Source organism: Ostrinia furnacalis, unplaced genomic scaffold (genome assembly GCF_004193835.3).
Source record: "Ostrinia furnacalis isolate ACB-3 unplaced genomic scaffold, ASM419383v2 OfSCF1326, whole genome shotgun sequence".
Lineage (NCBI taxonomy): Eukaryota > Metazoa > Arthropoda > Insecta > Lepidoptera > Crambidae > Ostrinia > Ostrinia furnacalis.
Window position 1 is genome coordinate 1,477 of NW_021131565.1, and position 9,994 is coordinate 11,470.

At 37.9% G+C, this 9,994-nt stretch overlaps 2 long non-coding RNA genes across 2 annotated transcripts; one reads left to right on the forward strand and one right to left on the reverse strand.

Annotated features, from left to right (window-relative positions):
- Positions 1-4,543: 4,543 nt before the first annotated feature.
- LOC114352341 (uncharacterized) lies at positions 4,544-7,824 on the forward strand. The gene is made up of 2 exons (XR_003655851.1): positions 4,544-5,029; positions 7,620-7,824. It is a non-coding gene; the product is annotated as an uncharacterized LOC114352341 (long non-coding RNA).
- Positions 7,714-8,080, reverse strand: LOC114352342 (uncharacterized). The gene is made up of 2 exons (XR_003655852.1): positions 8,014-8,080; positions 7,714-7,924 (listed from the first exon to the last, which is right to left on the reverse strand). It is a non-coding gene; the product is annotated as an uncharacterized LOC114352342 (long non-coding RNA).
- Between the last annotated feature and the right edge of the window lie 1,914 nt (positions 8,081-9,994).

Sequence of the window (9,994 nt, forward strand, 5' to 3'; positions counted from 1 at the left end):
CGTAGAGACGATGGCCGTTGGGGCAGAAAAGTTCTCGAGTGGCGACCACGGGCTGGAAGACGTAGCGTGGGCAGGCCTCCTACTAGGTGGACCGACGATCTCGTAAAGGTCGCGGGAAGAGCCTGGATGCGGGCAGCGCAGGACCGTGCATTGTGGAAAGCCTTGGAGGAGGCGGAGGCCTTTGTCCAGCAGTGGACGTCATTTGGCTGAAACGAACGAACGAACGAACATTTTTTACTTGCAATTGATACATAAATAACTCCAAAAAATAAGCGTAGGATTATTAGTTGGGAATATAGTGCCATACTTCATAAAACGACTTGAAAATTCGCCAGTTGAAAAATATCTGGAAAATGAAGACTCAATTGGGTCGGAAGCCGAATTATGTTCCTGAAAACATCGTTTTGGAGCAAAATGACCATGATTCGGAAGCCGAAGAAAGTGTTTTTGAAAATTAAAGACCAATTGACGAGAATAAGTCAGAAAGTGAAAATGACGGTCCACCTTTATGCCAAACTATAAATGCCCTGACAGCCAATAAAAAATACAAAAGTTTCACCACTGCCAGTTTTCTAAAATGATAGGTTACCTACGTGAGACAGGTTTTTTTAAATTGATTATTATTTGATCTATAATAAAAAATAATAATTTTGTTATAATTTGTTGATTTAAATTTCTTTGTTTGCGATTATCAATCTCATCTCTAGATTTTTGATTTTTATTACTACACTAGCTGACCCGGCGAACTTCGTATCGCCTTAGCGTAGAGATTTTCTTAATATTTTTTTCCGTAAGAACCATCCTTGGACTTCCACAAACATTTAAAAAAAAGAATTATCGAAATCGGTTCAGCCGTTCACACGTGATGCCGTGACAACGCGAAACGGGTTTCATTTTTATATATATAGATATAATTTAACAGCAAGTTCTGCATTAAAAATGATATTAAGAGTTTATTATTTTATTTAAATTTAATTCTTCTATATGCTAATAATCTGTTTTTAAAGATTGTGGTATGCTACCTTACCTAGTTTCTATGCTACAGTCTTGATACGGTAGCGGCCTCTCAGACCGCACGTCACCAGTTACGTTACACAAAAACCATGTCACCAGTTAAAGGTTAAAGGCTCCAGACATCAGTATGCAGCAGAATCAGCGTAATAAAAAATAGCGCAATATTTTGTTGCAATTTCTTACAAAACTTGCGCGCAAAAAGCATATCTAGTATGAAAATCATCAAACTTCTAATGCTCGTAACTCAGTTCAGACTGAGTTTAGAGGTATACATGTCATAGTAAGTTTGGTTTATTACACTATTTTGTAATCAAAAAACAAAGTTTGGTCGATGGCCGCGCGAAAAAAAAAAGACGCCACCTTCCATACAAAATCTGGCATTGCCATTTCCTGTGTCGAGTGCCTACGCGCTTCTAAATTACACTCTAGGGGTAGGGCAGACAAGACTACGTGGAGTCGGTTTTACGGCGATTCGTTTTTGCCACTAAAGTCATTTATAAGTCAAGCTGAAAAAGAACATACTTAAAGTTATCTATATCTATCACAAATTATATCAATTAAAGAGTATAACAAATAATATTTATTACAAGTAATGGTTATGTGAAATAACATTTATATTAAACAAAATTACATCAAATGAGTCTTAGATTAAGTAAGGTTTATATCAAATGTCTTTATGCGTTGTGATTGGTATCTGAAATGATATTATTTGAAATGATTTATTATATGAAGTAAACATTATAATGTTAAAAAATTATATCTAGTGTTATTATAACATACGTTTATTATACATTATCCTGCTTTCGTCTCCGAGATTTATTTTACCGTGTAGTACCCTTGTACGACAAGCCAATCCGCACACAATATTCAGCGTAGTAGTAGTAAAAAACAAAAGAGCGGGCAACCCCACCCCTACCACGCTGTGGGCTCGGTGTCCGAGCGGTCTCATTCCTTTGTGCGCACGCGCAACGACCGCACGCAGTATAAGAAAAATGCTTAAGTGACGTCACCAGGACGTTTTTACCGACATAAAACGTAATTATTTTAAGTTGTGCAGTGTAGTGACGAGAATTAGACCCAACACAAGGTTGGTTGTAACAACTATTTTGTGCAAGTGCTCGTACATTTTTATTATAAGCGTTGTGACACGACGCGTAACTTTGACCCATTTTTAGCTCCAAGTTAACGCGCGATGTTAACCAGTAGCCATTTTTTGCTCCGAGGTAATGCGAGATGTTACCCAGTAGCCATTCTTTTGCTCCGAGGTAATGCGAGATGTTACCCAGTAGCCATTTTTTTCTCCGAGGTAATGCGAGATGTTACCCAGTAGCCATTTTCTGCTCTAGCGAGTTAATACGAGATATTAACCAGCAACCACTTTATATTCGGTCATTTTGCGGGTCATTTTTTAACCAGTAGCGTTAATACGAGATATTAAGCAGCAGCAGCATGTTCGGTTATTTTTATTAACCAGTAGCCGTTTTTCGCTCTAGCGAGTAAAAACGAGATATTAACTACCGAGATAGCCAGGTATTGTAATATTATTCACTTTTACGAGTTAAGTATCTTCTTTTCGGCCATTTTAAAAAGCCGTAAAAACAGAACATAATGAGCTCATACAGAAAAATGTTGCGTTTGTACGAAACTACCCACATTAAGAGCTTGCCTTCTTGGCCTTACACCTTATGAACCATCAACCGTCTTGGAGCCTGATGACCCGGCGCCGCGGACGCACTCGCCCCAGTCGAGCCTCCGCCTGCTTTTATAACGACCGATGACCCTGTGGCCATACACATTGTTCAATGCTACAAAGGGTAACTGAATAATTTTGTTGTTTTGTATTTTTATACATTACACCAATCGATATTGGTCTAAATACAAAGGCTAGTAAGAAAGAAATAAGTATCAGATCAAAATTCAAAGTGCATTTATGTAGATTCATTACTTGCTATTATAAGGTCAGAATAAAAGATCCTAAATAAACCTTAGGCCGGTTTGTTGACCGAACCGAGTCGAAGTGGAAATAAATGCCTACTTTATATATGAAGTATGACAATATGTCGTTTTTTCTATGCAACGACTCATATTAACTGACATTGTGATTTTGAGTACTTATCAGTCTCACATTTTTTTTGTTGGAAACTTACAAAGATCTTTCTACATTTCCGGTCGGTCGACCAATTACATCGACGGTCGACAACTATAACTCATTATAATCCTCTAAAACGGGAAAAGAGGTATTTATTTGATATGACAACTAATCCAGGCTGCTGCACTGAATATATAATTAAGCTTTAGCCGTTCGCATAACTGTGTGAATCGAGGCTTTATACAGAGGCCGTACCGACAAGCTACGCCCTGCTGTATGGTATGATGGGCTAAGACCTATCACCCGCCCGCGGCGCAACCACGCCGCCTTCCACAAGCGCAGGCGCCTTTATTTACGCCGCAGCGCCGCGCCGCCGCCGCCGCATGCCCAGCGCTGCCAGCGCAACGCGGGAAGCGCCATTAAAGACCGACCAGAACACCAAGGTAACCCGCGTCCCTAGACGACGCGCCATCTATGTACAGGTATGTGCTGGCCGCTTAAAATATTGTTATTTTAAATGCAATGTACCTAATATCCGGTTACAGAATTTATTGTACCGAGATACCTATTCGATTCCCGATTCGAACCCAGATGATTTTTTTCATAATCATCATAACCATGCGAGTAAACATAATTAATTATACATAACAAATAATTATACACGTCGGCGCAGAGACGTTGATATTAAGAATATTCTTAATCGCACCCGTCGACACGAGTACATTCTGAGATTACCCACTTTTTAAAAAAAAAAAAAAATGTTCCTAGATGGTGGACTTAGATAGCGTTTATATAAGATGCTAAACAAAGTTTATGTGGTTTAAGCACTTCAAAAGGGATGATATTTTAACCGCAATTAAACTTTTAACAAAAGATTCATTTATGGTTTAAAGAAACTTATTACTAATATAATATGTTTATTACATAAACACGATAGCCACTGAAAAGCAAATAGAATTATGGTCTTATTTTAACGGATGCTTGTTTTGTATCTGAACAAACAGGCAACATTTTTGTTTGTCTCTTTGCGGCCTTTCTTTAGCCCTGATATTTTTACAAAGTTTATTTTTTTATTCATGACGTCTCACCAGCTTGTATCTATAAATAATAGATAAAATCTAAGAGCTTCCTTAAACTGTATCGGTATCGGTACATAAGATGACGTCATTTTTTCTTGTATTGGAAAAACATTATTATGTAGGTTTGTACCTACTAATCAATGTATGATTAATGCTAATAATACTATTGATAGTCTTACAAAGTAAGGCTTCATCATCATTATCATTATTTATTTAAAAAAAAAAAAAAAGATTTCAGTTTTAACTCCATGTACTGTTTTACAATTGGTTCGTATAAATTATTTATGTATAACGTTAGAATTCTCATAAGAAGAGATGCGACATCATGAAATACATTGAATCATTTCTTAACTTGCTAAATCTTTTAGACAAGCAAAGTATCTTATTATGCGTTAAAGCGATAATAACTATGCCTTTATAAATGTAACACAATAATAATTACATTGTAATCAATGTAACAGAAAATTATTGACGCATCAAAAAAGAAATCGGGCCGCTTGTAATAACAACCGGACTAGTAGACTTTGGTTAGTCAAAGAACGAATCAACCACATAAAATAAACTATGTATTATGTAGGTACCTACCAGTACTACCACTACTTGTAACCTTTAGTTTAGATTAAGGACATTTTTTAATAATACCAAAAAATAATGCGATATTATTTTACGAATAGATAACGCTGCACAAACTCATAATAATGAATGAGTCTTTCTTCCCTTTCTATGAAGTATAAATTGAGAATTAGTATTTTGTTATTTTTTCTTAATAAAAATTCAATCATCACAGTCATAATACTGAAGCTGACTGAATCAAGGTGTCTGAATAAAGACACGGAGTAGGAGCTTGGTTTAACCTTTAACTATGGACGTGAAAAAAAAAATCACACTCCCATGGACGTCGGGTCGCACAGACCCCTTACTTAAATTCTCATTACTTTCATACTGGGGCCACTCTGACATAAGCAATGAGTTTATATGTATAGAGTATTTATAAATAAAAGATCGAGTGATAAAAATAATCAACTTTTATTCATATTTTAATAATTATCTCCAAATTTAACAAACTAAGTCAGTTTTCAGTCTTAAATGACCTGAGATCACATTTGGGTTCCTTAATTATAGAAGTTATCACATAAATCAAAACTAATAATTTTTCCTAGCTATTAAAGAATACAGTAACAAAAAATAATCAACAAAACTTCTCAAAGAAATAAAACAAAAATTTTCACAAGGGTCAAACTTAAGTAAAATTACTCGCACTCAGTACATAGAGGCTTAGAACATTGAAGGCAAACTGGCTTCTTGCAGTTAATGCAGGCATGAGTTGTCTTTCTAGAGAGCTTGGATGGGCAGAATCTACATCTTTTACGATTTTTAGGGCCAATTTCTTCAGTTTGTAATGCCGCCGGGGGCACGTCTGCACCTAAAATGCGAGTAATTGTTGACCTCAATTCTCTGGGCAAATTTGTGCACAAAACTCGTCTTTGAACATGTGGCAGGACTAGGGACCGCGCTAAAGTTTTCAAAAAATCGCCTCTTTCTATTTTCTTTTCCTGGTGCTGATTGAACAAGACGGAAGCATTTACTCCACTTAAATCCAATACTCTGAAAAAGCCATGGGCCACCGTCTTGTTCGGCGGCTACTAGAATAAATGGCACACTTTTTGTCGGTTTCGTCCACTCCTCCTTTTGTGGAATTATAGAAGAGAATTATTTCAGGTTTTTTGGTAACACTGTCTACTTCATTGGTGTGATGCATGGAAGAAACGAGGACTACCGCCTTATTAGGTTTTGGGACAAAGGAGCATAATGTTTTCTTATTTGTGAATCCGAACAAGGTAGACTCAACTTTACGCTTCTTATTAGGCAGAAACTCGTTAGGTATTTCCCTTTTGTTTTTCTTCATTGTGCCAACGTACGTCAGCTTTCTTTTCTTCAGTTCATCTACCAGTTCAATTGATGAAAACCAGTTGTCAGCTGTCACGTTTCGGTTGCTTCCATGGATAGATTTAGTAAGGCGTATTACACACTGACTTGGAACAAGGAGCCGTTTTTCTTCTGTTGATAAACCTGCACCGTCGGAGCCTTTTCCGGAATAAATGTACCCATTATAAAAATAAAAACTTTTGGAATCACACAAAGCTCTTATGACTAGTCCATATTTGTCAGGCTTATTGGGCATATAAGAAATCATATGGCTTCTTCCACGAAAAGCTACTAACATTTCATCAACAGTTACACATTCGCCCAAATCATAGAGACGTTGAGAGTTTTCAACAAACTTGTCAAACATAAACGATATAGCTGCTAATTTATTTTCTTTTTGTCGCTCAGCTCGGTCCGCTGGATTATCGAAACGCAAGCAGATTAGGAGGACAAGAAATCTTGTTTCTGACATGCAACATCTAAATATTTCACAGCCAGTACCATCTGTAGCAAATAAGAATCTTGAATTTTCGTGATTTGACTTCAAAACTGCTGAATAATACAAAAGGCCGATAAAGGCATCAAGCTCAATAGCATCTAAATCTTTCAATTCAGGTCTTTTTTGATTAGCAAATTTGGATCTAAAAGTAGTAATTCTTACATTGGTCCATGTTAAAATCTGCTGTCTCATTTCTTCATCAAACAGCTGGTTCCAGATGCTTGAAGGATCTTTACATTCTTCAGCTGTCAGCCTTGATGAGCGCGTGGGGGAAATGATGTTATGTTGCGCCGTTCGAACTCTCGAATTAGGTGGTAATGTTGACCATTTGAACCAGTTTTTGCCATAATAAGCTTTCGGTGCTTGTAATTCCGTCAATGGCACATTATCATCCGAACTATCCTCCGAATTTTGGATATTTTCATCACCTACAATTTCTTCACATTCCTTTTCCGAATCAACGTCTTCCGTGTCACTATGTCGCTGCGCCAGTTCACTTTCATACACAATCACGTCTCGAACAGTTTCTTCATTATCAGATATGTCGGAGTCTGAATCTACAGCCATGATGTTTTCCACCTCTAATTCAAACGAAGGATCGTCTACACGCATTATTTTTCGCCTGGAATGTTCTTTTGTTGGTTTGGCTCTGCGTTTCACAGCTGATGTACTCGGCTCGCTACTGTCGGCCATTTTGTTTTCAAAAACTAGAACAAATGAAAAAAGATTATAATATTAAAACGTAAGAGAATTATAGTAGACGGGTCACACAGGCCCTAGTATACTTGTATGGAAATTATAGTTAGCGGGTCTCACAGACCCTCATCAAATTTTAAATGGTTATTACTCACGTGGTTATTGCCGGACGCCGCGACTTTCTCCCTCCACGGTCCAAACACAACTAAAACTGAAGCTACTGAGACGCACGAGGGTGGTACGCGCGGGGAAGGTGTTCATTCCGAGAATTTGAAGGAGGGGGTGGGCCTCTGAGACCCGACGTCCATAGTTAAAGGTTAATATTGTCTCAGAAAATGTTAGACGCTTTGGTTTCAGTACATGACATAAACCTATTTTTTGTTTCTTGAACTTTGTTTGATATTTAGTCATAATTCATATTTTATCGTCTGGCGTAGAGATTTCTACACGATTAACATGAATTAATTCCAATTAATTCGCCTTAGAATGGCGACCATTTTTTTTTAGACGTTAATGCGTTTAGACGCTAATACGTTTTTTCACTAAAATAAATTAAAAAAAAAAATAGAATGCTGGGGCAACAGGCACATCAGTAGTACCATATTGCCCATTTAAGCTTACCTTTCCTTGGCAGTGAGTTTTGTATTTGGNAAATAGAATGCTGGGGCAACAGGCACATCAGTAGTACCATATTGCCCATTTAAGCTTACCTTTCCTTGGCAGTGAGTTTTGTATTTGGCAGTCGTGGATCAAACAAAACGTACCAGACTCCGCTATACACTCCGCAAATAATAAATATCCTTCCTTCGAAATTTTACACTATGCTCCTAGTCTCAAACTGAGCAAAGCTATGGGTCCTAGACAACGGATATAAACATACTTAAATGCCGTTTTTATACACATAAGTACAAATTCGTCCGAGAACTTCGTAGGAAGCAGACGTATGTCGTGCTCTCCGCTAAAGTTGTAATAACGTGTTATTTAAAAACGGTATCTAATCATAGTGCAGTAAAAGTGAATCTCGTGTCTAACGGACATCATTTAAAATCAATCGTTATTGTAAAGTGACAGTTCGCGGACCATAGCAGCGAGCGGGGTGCCCCCTCACCTCACCGCTTTCTTGTGAGACGTCAGCAGCCATAATTGCCGTCTCGCTCACACAACACCAGTTTTGTTCTCGCACTACCGATACATAAACTGTGATAATGAAATCGTGTACGGCATGCAATCTCGAAATAAAAGACAACAGCTGTGTAAAGTGTACAAAATGCAAAGATTATTTTCACTCTCTGTGTCTCAATATGAGTGGCGATGATATGGAACACATAGATACAACGGCCCTAGCTCAGTGGTTATGTCCTCTTTGTATGAGCAAGCAGCCCCGGGGAGACAAGTCTGAAACCTTAACTCGCCCTTCTACACCAACCATACTGGCTGAAGCCTCCTTTAATGTTACTCGTCGTAAAATACCTGGCAAACTGGACATTCCTCCGACGAGCGCAAACGCTGAGTCACCATCGCACGACTATGTTCCACGTACAGAACTGCGGGCACTTATCCGTGATGAAATGTTGAACGTCGTAAATACGCAGATCAAAAACAGCTTGAATGCTTTAAATGAGCAGGTGGGAAGCTTTCGTAGTTTCATGGATTTTATTAGTGACAAATTCGACAAGTTTACCGAAGATTTTAACCGAAAAGGACAAGAATTATTGTCACTAAAGAAAGAAAACACGATATTGCGTGGTGAATTGGACATACTTAAGAACAAAGTAGGCCAACTTGACCAGTTATCACGAGCTTCATGCCTTGAAATACAGTGCGTACCGGAGAAAAAATCTGAGAACGTCGTGAACATCGTAAAAAACCTAGGGCGCACCGTCAATTACACTATTGGCGACCATGACATCCAGTACTGCTCAAGGGTGGCGAAATTGAACCCTAACAGCCCTAGACCTCGCTCAATCATAGCAAAGTTCGTCTCACCGCGCATCCGTGATTGTGTACTGTCAGCTGTTGCGGAGCACAATAAGAAACACAGCCGCGATAAGCTCAACACCCACAACCTGGGCTTCACGACCGAGGATAAATCACCAGTGTTTGTGATTGAAAATCTATCGCCCGAGAACAAACTACTGCACGCCGCAGCCAGAAAACGCGGAAAGGAACTCAACTATAAATACATATGGGTTCGTGCAGGAAGAATATACATGAGGAAGTCTGATACTACTGGGACCATATTTATTCGTAATAGCGAAACTTTAGAAAACCTAAAAAACTAATTTTACCTGAGAGTCAACTGTTTGCTCATGTTATGTTTAATCATTTTTTGCTGGTAATGTTTGCTATTTATTTTCATACAGATTTACTTTTTACTAATACACTTAATAAAAAGTTATTAGGCTATTTCTCATCGCCACGGTTCTCATCGTCACCTTCGTGGCAAATTTTATTTTTAACTTATTTCAACTTTTTGTAAACAAAAATTGTAGCGCTTGATGTGAAGACTGTATTCTCAGTAAATCAGTCAAATAGTGAGTCTGGTTTGTAAGCTTTAACGTTTTGAATTTTTTGATGCCACGAAAGTGATTCTGTACTTCACAGCAATAATTTTTTCAAACTTTACTACTGTAAATGACTCTTAAGTATTTATAAAACATATCGCACCCTTAATAATGAATGGGCACAACT